This window comes from Sinohyriopsis cumingii, chromosome 6 (assembly GCF_028554795.1).
Source record: "Sinohyriopsis cumingii isolate HCF-2022 chromosome 6, ASM2855479v2, whole genome shotgun sequence".
Classification (NCBI taxonomy): Eukaryota; Metazoa; Mollusca; class Bivalvia; order Unionida; family Unionidae; genus Sinohyriopsis; species Sinohyriopsis cumingii.
In genome coordinates, this window is record NC_142966.1 from 97,924,190 (window position 1) to 97,946,345 (window position 22,156).

The window sequence follows — 22,156 nt, forward strand, 5'->3', positions numbered from 1 at the left end:
CCAGGTGTATATCAAGAATACCAGGTGTATATCAAGAATATGTGCTTATAAAGGGTACCAGGTGTGTATCAAGAGTACCATGTGTATATCAAGAGTACTAGGTGTATATCAAGAGTACCAGGTGTATATCAAGAATACCAGGTGTATATCAAGGATACCAGGTGTATATCAAGAATACCAGGTGTATATCAAGAATACCAGGTGTATATCAAGAGTACTAGGTGTATATCAAGAATATGTGCATATAAAGGGTACCAGGTGTATATCAAGAATACCAGGTGTATATCAAGAGTACCAGGTGTATATCAAGAATACCAGGTGTATATCAAGAGTGCCAGGTGTGTATCAAGAGTACCAGGTGTATATCAAGAGTACTAGGTGTATATCAAGAATACCAGGTGTATATCAAGAATGCCAGGTGTATATCGAAGGATCATGCATATAACAGAATATGTGTATATAAATAGTATCATGTGGATATCAAGGGTATGATGTATATATCAAGAGTATCACGTTTGTATCGAGAATTTCATGCATATCACAAATATTTGTAAACAGTAGAATCACGTGGATATCAATAGTATCATGTGTATCCTTGACATTGAATACTGAAGCACGCGAATGGAAAGACGTAAATAACAATACGTCCAGTATTATGCTTGAAAATCAAGGAATACTGTTCCTTAACTCTCAGAGTATTGGATAAAACCATCTGTATTGCCAAATCTTTTACGATTTTCGTAATTGTGCTTTTTATGTTGTGGATTGAGAAGATCTTCGTAATTTATTTTTCAGTTACTTTGACATTGTTATCGGTCTTCATTTTCGTGCTAGGTGGGTGGGATTGCGTCCGCCCGTCTTAAGAAACTAAAGCTAGCGAAAAGTAATATTTTATAGTGTCCAACCTCAAAATATCTTAAATAAAACGGCGAGTACCCTTTGACAATGTCCAACCCATGAATAATTAATGGTCTTCGATTCCTTCACATGACCTATTTCGTCATGCATGACCGAAGATGAGTTAAAATTGTTTTGGTAGGCTTTGTAGAATAATCGCATTATTAAGTAGTACTTGATACCTTGAAGGAATACACTGGTCTACAGCCAAAATGCTTCCGAAATACATTTGGGCAAACTTTACTCATTCTGGGTCATTGAGAACTAAGATAATGATTCAACTTGTTGATTGGCTTTAGTTTTAAAGATATGAAACTTGGTCAGTATATATGACCCTTGACTTGGGAATGGCGGAAGATAAGTGAGTTAGAAAGAAAAAGAATCTCAAATTAAACCAGAAAAGACTAAAATACAACTTTGACGGGATCTATGATTAATTCTGTGACTGGGTTTGGACATTACTTGATACTAGGAAAATCAATGAAAGATGCAATCTGAAGCTGGTATTGCGTCATGAATGATATGAATTGCATCATGTTATTCCTAGAAGTCATGGATGCTGCAATCATAACTAAGCTTACATCACTCTGCTGAACAAATTGCCCTATATCAGCTCTATAATACAGTATCGTGTTCTCTTATTAGCCAGTGTTTGATTGTGCAGAGGGACACATTTCTGTTTATTCAAAGTGAGCAGAGATGCCTCGTACTTGTGTGTACAATGCAGATAACGTTTGCTACGTTTGTGGTGAAGTGACGTTTGTATCACAAAAGTGCAGTATAACAACTATGGTTAAGAAATCATATCGCCTTTAATTTGGCTGCAAAACTGGAGATCATTATATGGGTGGGCCCCACACATATGCTGCAACACTTGTGAAACAAATCTTTGCCAGTGGTTGAACAGGAAAGCGAAATATATGCCTTTTGCAGTGCCAGGGATTTGGAGAGAGCAAACAGATTGTAACAGTAATTACTACGTTTGCATGGCGCATCTAGTTGGGAAAGGTTTGTCAAAGAAGAAAACGTAGACCACATTATCCGAACATTCTGTCAGCTGTACGCTCAATACAATGAGAACGAATGCCGGTTCCTGATGCACCAGAATCATTTTAACTTGAGTCAGACGAGGAAGAAAATGCAACCTCTAGTCCTGAACTTATCAGTGTCACATGACACATATTTTCTCCCATCTGAACACACCTCATAACACATAGTGAACTGAATGATCTTGTCAGGGATTTTCAACTATCCAAGAGTATGGCAGAGGTTTTGGCTTCCAGACTACTGCAGTGGAATCTCCTAGCAGGTGATGTTAGGTTTTCCATGTTCCGTGACCGTCAAAAGTATCTTGTCCCATTCTTCTTCATTCAAGGCGATCTTGTCGCCTGCAACAACATCGATGATATGATGGCTGCCCTTAATATCCTTAATGATCCAGATTAGTGGAGGCTGTTCATTGCTTCATCGAAGACGAGCCTTAAATCTGTACTGATGCATAATGGCAATGTTCAGCCATCAATTCCAGTTGGTCATCTATATAAAGTAAACCTACGAAAACATGAAACAACGTCTGAGATGCATACATATTATGATCAACATCACAGGCAGCTTTGTGGCGATTTGAATGTTCTTGCAATATTGCTTGGTCTGCTGGCTGGATGCACAATATACTGCGGTTTCCTCTGTGAATGGGATAGTCTTGCGATAGATTTCCACTGCATCAAGAGAGATTGGCTACTCTGGCCGTCATTTGAGCCTGTAGGAAAAGTGTTCAGCGTCCATCACTTGTTGAATCAAGGAAGATTTTGTGACCACCATTGCACATTAAGCTGGGTCTGATAAAGAACTTTGTCAAGATCGTTGACAAAACACAAGCAGCTTTCATGTACATCCGTGGAGAATGTCCAAGGTTAAGTGAAGCTACGATAATTAGCGTTTGTGTTGATCCTCATATTCGTGAACGTCTTCAAGATGATGCATTTTACCGTGCACTGCGTGGCAAGGAAAAGAAGGAATTGAAAGCCTTCCAGTTCGTGGCAAGACAGTCTCTCGGAAAAAACAAGGCAGACAGCTACAGGGAGTTGGTGGAAAACCTCCTCGATTATTCTAATTTCTATCCATATCTTATTTCATATACTATTGTAAGCAGGCTGGCACAAGCAATGGAGAGCAGTGAAGAAAAACGGGCGCACAATTTAGAAAACGGACCCAGCATGAAACAGTTCTTTAATTTTCTCTTCATGTGAAGATTTTTTATTTATTTTTTTTTTTGGGGGGGGGGGGGAGGGTGTGTGTGTGTGTGTCATAACTTATATTAATTTCTTATGCGCTTTCTAATAAACACATATTTTAAACGGTAGTGGGGAGTAGTTAAGTGGGCCACTTTACCGTCAATGGGAATTAGCATTACAAGACCCCTTGGGCAACTCTAGCGTCAAGGGAAATTTAACATGGAGAAAAATCGTGGGCAACTCTAGGGACAATGGGAATTTAACATAGAGTTTGGGTCTGTCTAGGGACAAGGGAAATTAACATGGGGAATAGAGTTTGGGCTTTTGGGATTTTTTTTTTTTTTTTAAAAAGTTTTTTTAAATTTAAATTTAAATTTAAATTTAAAAAAAGGGGTAGGCAATGGAAAGGCTATCTCTTTTCGAGAAATATGGCTGGCCCTGAAAAGGGCCTTTGGGTTTATGTTAATGTATTCATTAACATAAATGGTACCGCATTGGTCTTCTTCTTGTCCTTAGGCTACGTCTCACTGTTGGTCCGTAAATCAGCACTCTTTTCAGGCATCCTTGTCTTTCTACGTAGATCCTACGTATCCACAGGCTGGTGTTTGTCCTGTGGACAACGGCCCACTTGGATCGGACATACATGGGTATGTCCATCCGGAACATCATGGAAGACACAAGCGTAGAAGATTGCACATCGGTCCACATCTTGAAGCGACGAGAACAGGTGAATCAATGCACTGAACTGCGCTTATTTATAGGTAGAGGCAGGATTAAAACGGATTGAGTTCATTCACCAATCCAAACACGCGTTACAAAATTCAGTCAGCCCACATCCAATCGGAAGAGAGTAGTCTGTGACGTCAGTTGGTCTATATAGATTCGCTAGCGCTTGTGTGCAGTCAATCTATGCGACAGTGATTCAACATGACGGAAACTCAGAAAACGATCCATTGGGGTGCACCAGCAGGGGAGACTGCCCAAGGGAACCCGGACTTACTTTCAGAAGAGGTACATTGGGATTTTGTGGATTTTCTTACCTCGCAAGAATTTGTTCCGGAACCTTCGTTACCTTCTTCATTACCGCAAGTGGAGAATTTTAGACAGAGACAGAAAGAAGAATTGGAGAAATTTATGCAACGACAAAAGGAAGCGGAACAAGCTTTTCTCCTACAGCAACAGCAACAGCAACAAGAAGAGGTAAGAAAAAAACAACAGCAACAACAGCAAGAAGAAGTAGCAGCAAAGTAACAAGAGGGTGAAAATCAAACGGCTACGGTACTGTTGGACATTTTAGCGGAGTTAAGAAGTCTGAAACAAATGTATCAGACTTCTTTATCACGACCGAAGAGAATACGACCTTCCCGAGCTAAACACGCCAACCCTGTGACTAAGCCTGTCGTACCACCCTTAGTGATTTCAACCCAATCATCAGAAGTAGGCCTTGGCCGTGGCAAAGGCTTAAGGCAGTTAAAGTTGATTGGTTAAACTCACTCCTACACCATAAAGAAAAAGGCCCTTTTCAGGGCCAGCCATATTTCTCGAAAAGAAATACAATTTCAATTTGCCAATAACTCAAAAATAAACCCACCCATTTTACCCTTATAGTACGTGTCTGTGTATGAGTGCGTGAGTGTAGCTTCTTATTTTAAAATCAAAACTCAAAGACACTTACCTTATATCATTCATGTATTCTTTTATCCATTTTTTTACAATCCAATTCACAATTCACCACAGAACACTTCAAAAAGTTCGTACACTTCTTCTTTTTCATTATTTAGTCTCTCTGTTTTTTGAATTTCTTCACCGTTTTTTCCTCATTTTCTTCCCTTCTTCTTTTCTTCTCCTGTTTCTTTGCCTCTTTTAAATAGAATTGTCTTCTTTCTTCCTCTTCTTCCTCTGAAGAATCCCTCTCTTCTTCCGAAGAATCCCTCTCTTCTTTTGAAGAATCCTTCTTTTCTTCTGACTCCTCTTGTTTCTTTTTTGGGCAATCTGGAGACCAATGTCCTTTTTCTTTACAATAATAACAGGTATCTTGACTTTTGTCTTTTTTAGCCCCTGTTTTTGTTCTTTTTTGACGGTCTGGACACTCTGAAGACCAATGCCCTTTCTTCTGACAGATATAGCAAGTATCTTGACTTTTATCTCAAAAGGAAGGAGAGTAGTCTGTCGGCTGGTCTGAAGAGAATTTTCTAATGACCCCTCGTAAAGCTCTGACGAAACGTTCCATCTGGGTAGTCTCTTCCATCGTTGTGCTCAGCTTGAGAGTGAAATGAATAGTGAAAGGACAAGACACACACCCTTTTTATATACGCTGGTTTGCCAAGACTATAAATTAGTCTATGGTGTTTAAACTTGAGTCATTTGACGTTTTGCACTCAAGATGAAACGATCCCATTCATTCGAGAAAAAAGAAGAAGAAGAAAGTAAGAGGCAGAAACGTGATCTATCGCCTCGTACCAGGGCTGAAATCTTGGCAAAAATTCATGCCAGTGATTTTGAAGAGGACATGAGTGAACCAGAATCCGAACCCTCTAAACCAAGTTCACCACCCTTAGTCAACCCTGAAAAGTACTATTCCATTCGAGAGACGGAAAAGCGCTCCTCTAGAAAATTTAGAACCACGGCTTACACCTACACGGTGAAGTTTAAAGATTTCAAGTCCGACGTACCCTTGGAGAAAGCAGAAGGGTTTATCACCGAGATGTGGGATTCTTTGCTCACCGCACTCAAGCGACAATGTCAAGCCAAAGAAGACGATCGCTTGACACTATCCATAGATCACGACGGTTTGAAATCCCCTGTTTGGATCGAGTTTAGCAGACCCGCAGAACTGACCCCTTCCAAAGTCATGGACAAGATACAACACGTACAACAATCTAATGACCAGTTTGACATCACCGATGGTAAAGCCACACTGAAAATGGCCCACGTCTCTCCTCCTCAAGGGACAGGACGCAAAAAGATGTTATTGGTGGACGACCTTCGCAACACCAAAAAGAGTCTCGTCCGAATTAACAACCCTCAAGACCAGATGTGTTTAGCCAGGGCCATCGTGGTGGGACGAACCTATGCTAACAAGAACGACACGGTAGAATGGAAAAGAACCTGGAACACTATTCAACAATCCGACCGAGCCAAACAACGAAATGAAGCAGAACTCCTGTTACAACAAGCTGGCCTGTCCAAAGACACACCCTGTGGCATTCCTGAGATGCAAAAATTGCAAGATGCCCTAGCTCCACGCTACACCTTGAAAGTGCACCCTCAAGAAATGCGCGGGTCTCTGTTGTTTCGAGGCCAAGACTTTAAGGACGGAAGATACACTCACCTTTATCATCACGATGACCATTTCGATACCATTACCAGTATCACCGGATTCCTGGGATACAGATATTACTGTGAGAAATGTGACTATGGTTATAATAATCGAGAGCAACACAAGCATTGTGGATGGAAATGCCCAGGATGTTTGGCCTCTCCACCCTGTCTGAGCGAAGAACCAGTGCCTTGTTCGACTTGTCTGCGCACGTTTGTCAGCCCTACCTGTTACCAACAACATTTGAAAACACAAGGTTCACAGAAGAAATGTGCTTGTCAACTCCTGAGATTGTGCCCTACGTGTAGACAAGGCATACGTACCAACAATGCCAAGGCACACGTATGTCGAGGAAAGAAAAAATGTCACATTTGTCACCACATCGTGGACTTGGAACACCAATGCTACGTGCAAAAATACCAACCCCCACCAGAGAAAGAGGACGGTCACAAGAAGAAAGGCAATTTCATCTTTTTCGATTTCGAATGCATGCAAGAGACTGGCATTCACATTCCTAATTTCTGCGTGGCTCATCGAGCGTGCGAGAAGTGCATTCAAGAACCTATCTTCAGTCATTGCCCTCACTACAGCAAGATTCCTGGAGGACGTGAAAAAATCTTTCGGGTACCAAACACGTTAGCCGATTTTGCCCAATGGGTCTTAGACCCCATCGACAAGACGTGGAGCCAAGAGGACATCGAACGTTACGGAGATTGTCATCGTCATGCCACGGTGATGGCTCACAATTTCTCCGGATACGATGGACAGTTTCTTTTGAGGTACTATACGGAACATGGCACCGAACGTCCTAAAGTGATTTTGAACGGAGCCAAAATCATTTTCATGCAAGTGGGACAAGTACAGTTTAAAGATTCGATGAGTTACTTGGCCATGCCTTTGAGCCGAATGCCTAAAACGTTTGGAATGACAGAAATGGCTAAAGGGTACTTTCCACACTTTTTCAATACGGAAGCCAATCAACATGCTGTTCTACCCCATTTGCCTGAGGCTCACTATTACGACCCCGACAACATGCGTACCGAACAACGAGAAGCTTTCTACGCTTGGCACCAAGCTCACGCCTCGGACCCTTTCGACTTTCAGGAAGAAATGTTAAAATATTGTCGTTCCGACGTGGACATTTTACGGCGTTGCTGTGGAAAATTTCGAGAACTGTTCATGGAACACGGAGGGGTCGATCCTTTGAAAGAAGCTTGCACCATTGCCAAAGCGTGTTCCTTAGTGTATCGCCAACGATTCATGCCTGAAAACACCGTGTCTGTCATCAGTCCTCAAACGACCCACTATGTCAAGCGTCAATACTCGGTCAAAGCCCTACGTTGGTTACATTACTTGTGCGACAAGGAAGACAAATGGATTCAGCATGCCCGCAACGGAGGAGGCGAAAAGACCATCGGAACGTATTCGGTAGATGGCTGGGACTTAGAAAACCCCAAGATCGTGTACGAGTTTAACGGTTGCTTATTTCACGGATGTCCCGTCTGTTACCCTGACCGTGACACTAAAAATCAGTTTTTGCAACGAACCATGGAAGACTTGTACCAGGACACTTGTCAGCGACGCCTAAAGTTAGAACAGCAAGGATACCAAGTGGTGGAAATGTGGGAACACGAGTACGATCACCGTTTGAAAACCGATCCCGAGTTTAAACGCCTCGTGGAAAGTTACCAGTTCATGGACCCGCTGAACCCGAGGGATAGTTTGTACGGAGGAAGGACCAATGCCACCTGTTTGCTGTACCAAGCCGACGAAGAGAAAGGAGAAGAAATCAAATACTTGGACGTGTGTTCGCTGTATATCTACGTGTGCAAATATTGTCGCTTTCCTGTAGGGCACCCGCAATTGTTCACGGAACACATCGACCTTAAAAACATTCGACAATACGAAGGCTTGATCAAGTGTAAAGTTTTGCCTCCCACGAACCTATACCATCCCGTCTTACCTCACCATTGTCAAGGCAAACTGATGTTTCCCTTGTGCCGTACTTGTGCCGAAACGTGCAACCAGGACCAACCTTGCCATCACAGCCAGGAAGAACGTGCCTTGACGAGAACCTGGGTCAGCGTGGAATTGTTGAAAGCTCTGGACATGGGATACCAACTGTTAGAAGTGTACGAAATTTGCCACTTTCCCAAGACACAACAGTACCACAAGGGTGACCCTACTCAGAAAGGCATTTTCGCCGACTACGTGGATGCCTTTTTGAAACTGAAACAAGAAGCCAGCGGCTATCCTTCCTGGTGTCACACTCCCGAAGACCAAATACAATTCAAAGAGAAATACTACGCACAAGAAGGCATCTCTTTAGACCACATCGAAAAAAACGAAGGCAGGCGATCGTTTGCCAAAGTGATGTTAAATTGCTTGTGGGGTAAAATGGCACAACGACCGTGTTTACCCAAGACGGAATATTTGACAGAACCTTCCCGCTACTTCCAGATGATTCACGACAAAACCAAATACATGAAACACGTGGACGTCGTTCGAGAGGATTTGATCTTGGTCAATTACGAAGAAGATCTGGACTTTGTACAAGACGACCCTTTTGGAAATGTCATCATTGCGGCTTACGTGACAGCTCATGCTCGCTTAAAATTGTACGAAGCTTTAGAACTGTTAGAAGAACGCGTCCTGTACTTTGACACGGACAGTTGCATTTACATCCATCACCCGAGTCAACAGCACCCTGACATCGAAGGAGACCGTTTAGGAGCCTGGACAGACGAGCATCCTGACGACAAGATTCTAAGTTTCGTCAGTGGTGGTCCCAAAAATTACGGCTACGAATACCGGGACAAACAAGGAGAAGTGCACACGACGTGCAAAGTGAAAGGACTGACTCTGAATCATCGTACCAGTCGAGTGGTCAACTTTGGGGTATTGAAAGAAGCCTTGCAATCGGGAGAGGATGGAAACTTTAAAGTGACCACCTATCAACCGAACAAGATTGTACGTTTACCCACTCACCACATCGTCAGTCGACCCTTGGAAAAAGTCTATCAAATTGTATACCAGAAGCGAGTGCGACTTCCCAATCACTTCACCTTACCGTACGGTCACGTCGGTATTGGTCTGTATATGAAAAGGAACCCTAAGCAAGATCGATAGTTCATTGTTCATTGAAGTAACTTAACCATGTCGTTGACGAAGAAGAAACCAGATTGGTTAGGAGTCAAATGTTGGACATCACCGAGATCAGGGTTTTGAGGCTTGGACACAAGAGGTGGCCCAGTATGCACGAGAGTTATTCAAGGAAAAAAGTTACTTTTCAACCTGTGTTAGTGACGGTGCCAGAAGAACCCGTCACCCAGGACAGGACTGTCGTGGACAGGCCTGAAAGACCCTTTCGGGAGGACACTTGTGTGACCTTACCCCTACTATAGAACTGGTTAGAACTTTACCCAAAACATGTTGTACAGACACTTGTGTTTATTCCACGTTCATGGTTATCATGTGCCTTTTATTCTTGTACTTAAGCCTTTGGCTTTTATGCATTTTTGTCTTTCGTATTCATGTTTGAAACATTCAATAAACGTGTTCTGAAAAAGTATATAAACTCTTGTCTTGTTTGTTTTTTCGTGTCACAAGTGACATTTCTCACACCATGGCTACCTCTGCTGTCTCTGCTCCCTCTTCCTCTACTGTCAAAGTCATCGACGAACACTTAGATCGTGCCAGTTGGGAGGCTTTGTATCTTCGTCATCCCTTTAACATGCTCATTGCTGGACCTAGCGGTTCAGGCAAAACCGAATTCGTCAAACGTTTGATCGAACATAAACATCATTTGATCGATCGACCCCCTCAACGAATCGTGTGGTGTTACAAAGAGTGGCAATCGGCGTACAGCCTCTTGCGAGAAAGTCAAGGCGATTCCATCGTGTTTGTGGAAGGCATTCCTAAAGAAGACGACGGCATCGTCTCTGACTCCCGTCAAACCCATTTGGTCATTTTCGACGACATGTTAGGAGAAGACGAAGAAGAAATTAAACTGTGGTTCACGCGCAAAGGGCATCACCGTAATGCCAGTGTCGTTTACATCACCCAAAATTTGTTTCAACAAAGTAAAGCCCATCGCACCATCAGTCTCAATGCGCATTACGTGGTCTTGTTTAAAAGCCCTCGAGATAAATCGCAAGTGCGAGTCTTAGCCAAACAGTTAGGAACGCCTTGGCTGACTCAGGCGTACGACGATGCCACTCAAACTCCACACGCCTATTTACTCGTCGATTTGAAACCTACGACTCCCGAGGATTTGCGATTTCGTACCCACTTGTTTCACCACTGGTGCCAAGACGGAGGGCCTGTCCTGTACACGTCTCCGTCCTCGACTTCATTTCACTCCCTATAAAAAAATCTATAAAAACCTCAGACCCTTTTTCGTCTGTCTCACTCTCAGTGCGAACATGACGTCCCTTCAGTCGCATCTTCCCGTCAAATTGATTCGTGCCTTGTATGGCATCAGTCGAGAAAAAGATCCACAAACACGAGCTCGTGTCTTAGAAGCTAGTCTCAAAGAAGTCTTACGATGGTTCACGGTGACGGCACGTCAATTACTCCAAGGAATCATTCAGATTCCTCATCAAACCAAACGCTTTTTCGATCGAAACAAAGTCGCTTTGGTCCAACTGGCCGATCCCCGCATCGACACTCAAACCAAAAAACAAATCATTTTGAAACCTGGAGGGAGCGGTACTCTAGGAGGGGTCATCATTCGCTCACTCTTAAGATGGGATCCTAATGCCCCCAAAGTTATACCCAAGACAAAAGTCCAACGAAGCCCCAAGAAGAAAAAGACCAGGTCCCCAAGGAGAACTTCTCAAGAGGCAGGACCCTCCTCTGACCAGACACCACCCCGGAAAAAGAAAAGAAGCCCCCAGAAAAAGAAAAGTCCACAGAAAACTAGTCGCAAGAGAGGCACTTCGGCCAGGACGCAACCTTACACTCGCAAACCACGACCTGCGACGGCGGTGACTGCGTCTCCGGCAGCTTCACGTTTGTCCACTTCTCCGTTAATGACACCCAGAACTGAAGAGTACTTGGAGACGTTGATCACACCAAGAACTTCTCCGTTGATGACCCCCAAAAGAACTTCCCCAGTGGCAGGACCTTCCAATTTAGTGGCAGTGGCTGCTGCTCACAAAGGACCTTCTCCCAAAATCAAAGTTCAAGAAAGATCGGGCATGTTACAAAGTTTACTTAGACGTTTTCGATTATTGAGAAAAAAGAGACAAAAAAATGATGCACCGAGAATCTTGCGCTTGTTCCAAGACGGAACTGGATCTGTTTGCCATGCCCCCCACGATGATGACGATGCAAGAATCCCAGTGGGTGGAATTTCACCCCGTCTCCTCACTGACCGATTCCGCTCCCATCGAGTTTGAAATCAAAGGACAGCCCGAAGATTACATCGATCTGAATAGCAGTTACTTGTACCTGAAAGTCACAATTCTAGATAAGACTGGAGGTGCTATAGACGATGAAGCAGTAGCTCCCGTCAACAATTTCATGCATTCCTTGTTCAGTGGAGTGGACTTGTACTTGAATAACAAACTGGTCAGTAGCAGCATGGATACTTACCCTTATCGTGCCTACCTGGAAAATCTCTTGACGTACGGAATAGATGCCAAGAACACTCATCTCAATGCCTGTGTGGTATGGGAAGCTGACGAACCTACCAAGTTTGAAATATTGGAAACTGATGAAAAGAAAGACAACAATGATGAATTTGTAGAACGAAGAAAGAGAATCACGGGAGCCGACACAAGTTTAGAACTGATGGATCGTTTGCATTTGGACATGTGGTTGCAAGAAAAGTATTTGCTGAACGGGGTGGATGTCCGCCTGAGACTGAATCGTAGCAGTGCCGCTTTCCATTTGATGGCTGATAGTGACGGTTACAAAACCAAAATCCTAGAAGCCAGACTCTACGTACGCCGTGTGGAAGTGTTACCTAAAGTGGGAAACGACATCAGTCAGACGTTGAGTAGAACGACTGCCAAGTATCCCATACGACGCGTGGAAGTGAACACCTTCACCATTCCCAAGGGACAGCGATCCATGATCGAAGATCATCTGTTCCAAGGACAGTTACCCAAACGTTTGATCGTTGGTATCGTCGAGAATACAGCCTTCAACGGAGCTGCCGAAAAAAATCCTTTCTACTTTCAACACTTTGGCGTGTCCAAAATCGAAGTCAGTCGCGATGGCAAGACCTTGTGTACCCGACCTTTCGAACCTGACTTTACCAAGAAGAATTACTTGAGATCGTACTTGTCCCTGTACGAAGCCACCGGACAGTTAGGAACCAATACCAGTCACGGTATTACGTACGAGGATTATGCAGGAGGCTACGCTTTGTGGGCTTTCGATTTCACTCCAGACCAAGGCAGCGACGAGGGACATTTCCACCCTACAAAATCCGGCCAGATTCGTGTGGAAATTTAGTTTAAAGACCGAGACCCTGATGAAACGGTGAACGTCATCCTGTATGCAGAATTCGATAATACCATAGAAATCAACAGTTTGAGAGAAGTCATCCTAGATTACTAGAAACCATGGAAGACTGTTATCCCTCTTTACCTAGTGGAGAAACTTTTAGTGTTGGATTATTGTTAAAAAATGTTAGAGTTCTTGTTGTTTAGTGTTAAGTGATTTTTGAATAAAAAATGTTGTGTTTTGAAAAAAATTGTTTGATGTTATATTGTTGGATTATTGTTAAAAATGTTAGAGTTGTTGTTTAGTGTTAAGTGTTTTTTGAATAAAAAATGTTGTGTTTTGAAAAAAATGCCTTTGTCTTTTGTTTAGCTATAAGAATGTTAGATTGATGCTCTTTCATTTCTTACTATCCCTCTCATGACACTCACTAAACGTTGCGACTCAAAAACCATGTGGGGGATGTTTTCCTTCACGTCCGCGCTTTGACTTTAAGAACCGGGGTTGTTTCCAGTCTAACCATCCATTGTCGACTCATCCTCCTAAGAAGATGTGCTCCAAACTAGCTAAACTCAACGAAGCCTACGTGAATTTGCATAGGGTCAGACACAGTCTGATACCGAAGCCAGAAGAAATAGAGAATGTGAGAATGTTAAAAGTCACTGAAGACCTGATAGAAGAGCTCTTCAGAGAAGAAATGAACAGGGAAAAAGAAGAATGGACAGAGAAGTACAGACTTCAGAGACAGCAGCAACAACAACAACAAGAGCAGCAGCAGCAACCTGAACCTGACAGAGGCTTTGTCGATTGCCGTATCGACACCAAAGAGTTCTTCTTTTCTTTCCGAAGAAGCAGACCTATCGCCAGAAAGTCTATCCTCAGAGGACATCGCATTCTTAGAAACTAAAAAAAGAATGCCATAGCAAACAAAAAAAACAGCCCTTTTCAGGGCTACCCCAATACTCTAGAAAAGAAATAACGATCGATTTGCCAATGTGTGTAGGTAGAGTAGTGTGAAAATAAACACTAACTCTTTTTTAAAAAATGTGAGGGTATGTGTTTGTGTGTTAGTAAGTGCTTAAGTAAGTTGGTATGAATAGTAGATTAAAATCATGTTTTTTTGGTGTTTGAGGTGTATATTTGGAGTTAGATTGGATTGCTTTGCGTATGTGGATAGTCTAATGAAGTGATTTATAAAAAAATTTTAAAATAGTGATAGGTAGCATAAAAAAGTGAGTGAGTGTTTCTTTTAGGTCCGCGCGTTGTTGTTTTTGGTCATGATGTAGGTAACATCAATTTTATGTTTTTTAGGGGGATGTTTTCCTTCACGTCCGCGCTTTCACTATAAATTGAAACTCGCTGGGCAGTCTAGCTACCCTTGTTGATTGATCAACACCAAAAATGAACACGAGACTGTCTAAACTGTTGGAACTTCATGTGCATCTGGAATATGCCAGGCGCCTGTTGAATGAACTGGCCGCGGAAGCCATTGTGGAGGAGGGAAGGATAAGAGAGGAGGAGGAAAGAAGAAAAAAAGAAGAGGAGGAGAGAAGATATAAAGAAGAAGAAGAAGAGGAAAGAAGATACAAAGAGGAGGAGAGAAGAAACAAAGAAGAGGAGGAGGAGGAGAAGGAAAAGAAGAGAAGAAGAATAAATTTCAGAATCCCAGAGAGCGAAAATTGGGATTCTGAAGCGACATATCCTGCCTCTGCTCTCTCCCCCAAAAAAGTAAAAAGTAACTGGGGGATAAGATGTGTATGTGGCGCCAGGCCTGGAAGGTGCCACCATTAACCAGGTGTCCATGAAGTTCCAAAAAAAGAGCCCTTTTCAGGGCTACCCAATACTCTAGAAAAGAAATAACCATCAATTTGCCAATGTGTAGGTAGAGTAGTGTGAATATAAACACTAACTCTTTTCTAAGATAGTGTGAGGGTATGTGTTTGTGTGTTGGTGCTTGTAAGAGCTAAGGTATGTTTGTGTGAATAGTAGATTATGGGTTTCTTTATTGTTTCTTAGCGTATGTGGAGAGTATAGTTTGGGTTTTGTAACCGCTCACGTACGATTGTGTGGATAGTAGATTATGGATTTTGTTTATTGTTTCTTAGCGTATGTGGAGAGTATAGTTTGGGTTTTGTAAGCGCTCACGTACGATTGTGTGGATAGTAGATTATGGATTTGTTTATTGTTTCTTAGCGTATGTGTTTGTGTGTTTGTGTTTGTGTGTTTGTGTTTGTACCCGCTCACGTACGATTGTGTGGATAGTAGATTATGGATTTGTTTATTGTTTCTTAGCGTATGTGAAGAGTATAGTTTGGGTTTTGTAAGCGCTCACGTACGATTGTGAGGATAGTAGATTATGGATTTTGTTTATTGTTTCTTAGCGTATGTGTTTGTGTGTTTGTGTTTGTACCCGCTCACGTACGATTGTGTGGATAGTAGATTATGGATTTTGTTTATTGTTTCTTAGCGTATGTGGAGAGTATAGTTTGGGTTTTGTAACCGCTCACGTACGATTGTGTGGATAGTAGATTATGGATTTGTTTATTGTTTCTTAGCGTATGTGTTTGTGTGTTTGTGTTTGTGTGTTTGTGTTTGTGTGTTTGTGTTTGTACCCGCTCACGTACGATTGTGTGGATAGTAGATTATGGATTTGTTTATTGTTTCTTAGTGTATGTGAAGAGTATAGTTTGGGTTTTGTAAGCGCTCACGTACGATTGTGAGGATAGTAGATTATGGATTTTGTTTATTGTTTCTTAGCGTATGTGTTTGTGTTTGTACCCGCTCACGTACGATTGTGTGGATAGTAGATTATGGATTTGTTTATTGTTTCTTAGCGTATGTGGAGAGTATAGTTTGGGTTTTATTATATGAAATGAAAAAGTAGGGGACGTTTTCCTTCACGTTGTCACGGAATGGTGTAAATGTTGTTAATTAAATACATGTACTCGGGTTTCGTTTCTTTTTCTCTGTACAACGATACCCGAGGGTGATTATAATATGGTCTATGTATTTCGAAATCGTGAGTACGATTCGTCCTGTGCCACACGTGCAAGGTGCCTTTGATAAAGAATAACGAAAATTCTAAAGGTATAAATACGTTACTACATGTAAAGGACCTTTACAATACTAATGGTTTTGTCAGCAAGCGGCCTGCTAAAAGGATTCGCACAACTCCAGCTGTAGGGCTGAGTGAGTGAGTGAGTTTTTGATGGTAGGAATATCCGGGGTGTCCGGTGTTGTCAGAGGGTAGAAACGTCCGTGTGTCCGGAGCGTTTAAGGTGCCGGAGCGTCTAATGTCTAGCGTCCGGAATGTCAAGAGTGACTAAGGTGACCCAGCTGTAGAGCCGTCAAAGGACCAGGGGGACCGGAGGGTCTAATATTTCAAGTGTCCAGAGGGTCTAATATTTCAAGTGTCCGGAGGGTCTAATGTTTCAAGTGATCATAGTATTCCGAGGGTCCGGAGTCTATATTGGTTGTGAAATTGATTCGGAGGAGCTGTGGAGCGGATATGGTGCACGGGTGACGGAGTGCATCTCCACACATGTATTTTTAGCTGTATGCTAACTGTGCGTTTTTTTTTTTTGTTAAATAGATCCAATATTTGGATTATAAATACGCACACATCTTCATAATCCACTATTCATATAAATCGCCACATTAAATCATATATGTGTCGTCATTACGTGTTCTGTTGTTAATCCGAAATATCCCACCCGGTTATCTTGTTACAAATGGTGTCAGAAGTGGGATCATTTCGGATATAACAGAGCACTGAAATTGTTTTACTATATTTGTATGCTTTTTGTGTGTTTCAGATGCGTTTGACAAAGCACCAAGGTTAGGTAGATACCTAATATTACTTTATTTTTTGTATTTAATATTTTTGTTGCATTTCGTGAAAGAAAATACGGTTTGTGGTAATTACGTGGTTTGTATAAAACTGCACTTTAAGGTTGGTCACCACCAAACTTTTGAAATGACTTCTATGAAAGAACTGGTAGAACTGGGGAAACAGTTTGGTTATGAGGGGGAGTCCCTTAGAAATTTCGTTCGTGAAGAACAAGCCCGGGAGAGGGACCAAAGATTAAAGGAGAGGGAATTAGAAAGGGAAAAAATGGAAACCCAGAAGGAAATGATAGAACTAGAGAAACAGGCTGGGAGGGAATTAGAAAGGGAAAAAAGGGAAACCCAGAAGGAAATGATAGAATTAGAGAAGGGTAAGATAGAACTAGAGAAACAGGCTGAGAGGGAAAGGATAGAATGGGAAAGGGAAGCAGACAGGGAGAAGTTAGAAAGGGAAAAACAGGTAAGGTTAGAAACTTTAGAGATGGAAGATAGAAATCGGGAGAGGGAACATCTAAGAAATTCTGAGCTATTGCAAGCTAAAAAAGAGGGGGAACATGATGTTAAACTGAGAGGTCCAAAATTGCCCCCATTTGAAGACGATAAAGATAATATGGATAGTTATCTAAATAGGTTTGAGAGGTATGCTACGGTACAAAAATGGAAGAAAGACGATTGGCCGCTCCATCTTAGCGCGTTATTGAAAGGTAAAGCGTTAGACGTGTATTCGCGTTTATCCACGGCCGATTCGCTCAATTACCCCGTGTTGAAAGAGGCACTTCTCAAGAAATATGAACTAACCGAGCAAGGGTGTCGCAAGAAGTTTAAGTATAGTAAACCAGATAGAGGCGAAACATTCACACAGTTCGTCAGTAGGACTTGCAATTATTTGCAGCGATGGGTGGAATGTGGTAAAGTCGTCAGGACATTTGAGGGTCTTGTCGATTTCTTGCTTCGTGACCAATTGTTAACAACTTGTGGCAAGGAGTTATATTTATTCTTGAAGGAAAGATCCTTCACAAATGTACATGAAATGGCCACACAGGCGGATTTGTTCGCCGAAGCTCGGGGAGGTTCGCAGAATGTCATCACGCGAGATGTCAAAGGTGGGAATCAGGTCAACGACAGAAAACCCAGGGAACCTGAAAAATCTGGTAGGAGTAACCAGGGGAAGCGGAGTGACATGCAATGTTTCATTTGCAAGGAAGTGGGTCATATCTCCCACTATTGTCCTAAGCGGAAGGGACCAGTCCAGAAAGTAGCGGTAGCCATTAGAGGCAGAAGATCGGTAAATGGAAAACTTAATGTTTCCCAGCAAGTTAAGCGGAAAGCGGTGCGTGAACCGGTGGTGCGTTCAGAGACCAGTCGCGATGTGATCCAATCAATCGGCACGTGTATTTTTCCAGAGGCACGGGTGCCGACCGCAAACGGCACTGTTAACGGACAAGAAGTCACCGTTCTACGAGACACGGGATGCACTACTGTAGTCGTGAAACGGAGCTTAGTCCGCGATGATCAATTGCTTGGGGTTAAATCACCTTGCATGTTGCTTGACCAGACAATCGACCACGTTCCAGTTGCAAGGATAATGATAGATACACCTTTTTTGACCGGGACTGTGGAAGCTTTATGCGTAGCCAACCCGATCTATGAACTGACGATTGGCAACGTACCGGGTTCTAGACTCCCAACCATAGCAGATTTCCGATTCCCTATCATCCAGGCAGTGCAAACTAGGGCTCAGGTAAAGGAGGAAAATAAACCTTTGCGTAAGTTAAAAGTACCGGAAGCCATTACTGATATATCCCGCGAAGAATTCCAAAATGAGCAAAAACGTGACGCGTCTTTACGTGCAACCTCTGAGAAGGCATTAACGGGTACCGTGAGAAAGTGTAAGAACGGGGGTTCCTCTAAATTCCTTGTTCGAAAGGGTTTAATGTACAGGGAATACTCTACATCGGATAGGAAGTTCTTGCAATTAGTGGTTCCCCAGAAATTTAGGGCACATGTATTAAAGGTCGCGCACGAGTCGAGTATGGCAGGTCATTTAGGCGTAAAGAAAACAACGGATAGGGTATTAAGAGAATTTTATTGGCCTGGCGTCAATAGCGACATAGCGCGGTTCTGTCGCTCGTGCGACGTTTGCCAGAAGACGATCTCTAAGGGCAGGGTAACTAGAGTACCGTTAGGTCAGATGCCCTTGATAGATACTCCGTTCAAACGAGTAGCCATCGACATTGTAGGACCAATATTTCCGCATACAGATCGGAAAAACCGATACATCTTGACACTGGTAGATTACGCTACCAGATATCCAGAAGCCATAGCTTTGCCATCAATTGAAACCGAACGTGTAGCCGAAGCGCTCGTAGACATGTTCAGCAGGGTCGGAGTGCCCGAAGAGGTTCTTACGGATTGTGGAGCGCAATTCACCTCAGATCTCATGGCAGAAATTAGTAGGTTGTTGTCCCTTAAACAGTTACGCACAACACCTTACCATCCTATGTGCAATGGATTGGTCGAGAAATTCAACGGCACATTGAAGCAAATGTTGCGGAGAATGTGTGCGGAAAGACCGAAGGATTGGGATAGATATATGAACGCCCTTCTGTTCGCATATCGTGAGGTTCCTCAGGAAAGCTTGGGTTTCTCTCCGTTTGAACTATTGTACGGTAGGACAGTTCGTGGTCCTATGCGCATACTTCGTGAACTGTGGACAGACGAGGTCGCGGACGAAGAAGTTAAGACCACATACCATTACGTAGTTGATTTGCGCGAAAGATTAGAAAGTACTTGTCAAATGGCGCAAGACGAACTCGCGAAATCTAGTCGTAGGTACGCCAAGTACTACAACCGAGGAACTCGGAGTAAAAAATTTGACGTAGGCGATCAAGTGTTGGTGCTTCTCCCAACGAATAACAACAAGCTGCTAGTCCAATGGAAAGGGCCATATGAAGTCAGACAGGTGAAAGGCGAAATGGATTATATCATTGATATGGAGGGGAAGTCCAAGACATTTCATGCCAATATGCTTAAACTCTACGTACCTGGACAAACGATTAATAAAGGGATTTTGAATGTAGTATGCGTTGCAGTGATAGAGGATAGGTCTGGTGACGAAGCGGAATTCGTCCCCAGCACAGAAATACCCCTTGAATACCCCATGGACGTTGGTAAAGAAAGTATTGACCAGATAAATGTATGCCCTGAGTTATCGGAGGGTCAACGTACACAGATTATGGAGGTTTTGTCCAAATATCCAGATGTGTTCAGGGACAGACCAGGCTGTACGGGTCTAATTCGACACGAGATCAAATTGAATACCACTGAGCCTATCAGGATTAAAGGATATCCGATACCCTTTAATGCACGGGAGACAATCAGCGAAGAAGTGATGAAAATGTTAGACCAGGGAGTGATCGAACCTTCAAACTCCCCATACTCGTCCCCCGTGGTGTTAGTCAGAAAGAAAGACGGGACCAACCGGTTTTGCATCGACTTTCGGCAATTAAACAAGATCACCGTATTTGATGCAGAACCAATGCCAGATATGGAAAGTGTATTTTCAAAATTGGCAGGTCATAAATACATTTCCAAATTAGATCTAAGCAAGGGATATTGGCAGATACCCATCGCCGATAATGCCCGCGAGTTAACGGCATTCGCGACTCCCAAAGGACTGTTTCAATTTAAAGTTATGCCTTTCGGTTTAGTCAACGCCGGTGCGTCGTGCGTTCGTCTCATGCGCAAATTATTAAACGGAACGGAAAACGTCGACAGCTTCGTAGACGACATCTTTGTTTACACGCATACATGGGATGAACATGTTAAGGTATTACGGGATCTGTTCGATAGACTTCACATTGCAAACCTTTCAGTTAGGCCTACTAAGTGTAGCATAGGGTATTCCAGTCTGGAATGTTTGGGACACTTGGTAAGTGGACTAGGCCAGTTGCAACCTCATCCAGATAAAATAGGAGCAATCAGGGATGCCCCTAGACCAGAGACAAAAAAACAAGTAAGGTCTTTCCTAGGTCTAATCGGGTTCTACAGGAAATTCGTCCCCAACTTTTCGGTTATTGCCAGCCCATTAACGGATTTGACTAGGAAGGGGCAACCGAATAACGTTTCATGGGGTGTATGCCAGGAAAAAGCGTTTAACACTCTAAAACACAAACTGGTAAGTGCACCAATTTTAAAGTTGCCGGAAATAGATAAACCTTTTGTACTGAGGACTGATGCGTCCGATACGGGTCTTGGGGCTGTTTTGCTACAGGAGCAAGGGGGGATGAAATTGCCCATTGCTTATGCAAGTAGGAAATTGCTCCCTAGAGAGGAAAAGTACTCCGTGATTGAAAAGGAGTGCCTAGGTTTAGTATGGGGAATAGGAAAATTCCATACATATCTTTTTGGGAGGGAGTTTACCTTGCAAACGGACCATCAGCCGCTTTTATATTTGAATAAAGCAAAGGTCACCAATGCAAGATTGATGCGTTGGGCGTTGTCTTTGCAACCATACAGTTTTCGAATCGAGGCAATTCGAGGGTCAGAAAATGTGGGAGCTGATTTTTTAAGTAGGGTGTAATTAGCAAATCATTTCGTTCGGTCTGAAAATTGGAAGTTTTAATAATGATTCATTGTTCACATTCCGTGATTGTTCTAAAAGTGATACCACTTTTTTTTAGGGGGGAGGTATTGTCACGGAATGGTGTAAATGTTGTTAATTAAATACATGTACTCGGGTTTCGTTTCTTTTTCTCTGTACAACGATACCCGAGGGTGATTATAATATGGTCTATGTATTTCGAAATCGTGAGTACGATTCGTCCTGTGCCACACGTGCAAGGTGCCTTTGATAAAGAATAACGAAAATTCTAAAGGTATAAATACGTTACTACATGTAAAGGACCTTTACAATACTAATGGTTTTGTCAGCAAGCGGCCTGCTAAAAGGATTCGCACAACTCCAGCTGTAGGGCTGAGTGAGTGAGTGAGTTTTTGATGGTAGGAATATCCGGGGTGTCCGGTGTTGTCAGAGGGTAGAAACGTCCGTGTGTCCGGAGCGTTTAAGGTGCCGGAGCGTCTAATGTCTAGCGTCCGGAATGTCAAGAGTGACTAAGGTGACCCAGCTGTAGAGCCGTCAAAGGACCAGGGGGACCGGAGGGTCTAATATTTCAAGTGTCCAGAGGGTCTAATATTTCAAGTGTCCGGAGGGTCTAATGTTTCAAGTGATCATAGTATTCCGAGGGTCCGGAGTCTATATTGGTTGTGAAATTGATTCGGAGGAGCTGTGGAGCGGATATGGTGCACGGGTGACGGAGTGCATCTCCACACATGTATTTTTAGCTGTATGCTAACTGTGCGTTTTTTTTTTTTTTGTTAAATAGATCCAATATTTGGATTATAAATA

At 42.8% G+C, this 22,156-nt stretch overlaps 1 long non-coding RNA gene across 1 annotated transcript in view; it reads left to right on the plus strand.

The window, feature by feature from the left end:
* The window catches only part of LOC149797521 (uncharacterized), a 42,073-nt gene that overhangs the window by 14,585 nt on the left and 5,332 nt on the right, over positions 1-22,156 (plus strand). The gene's annotated exons all lie outside the window — the stretch shown is intronic.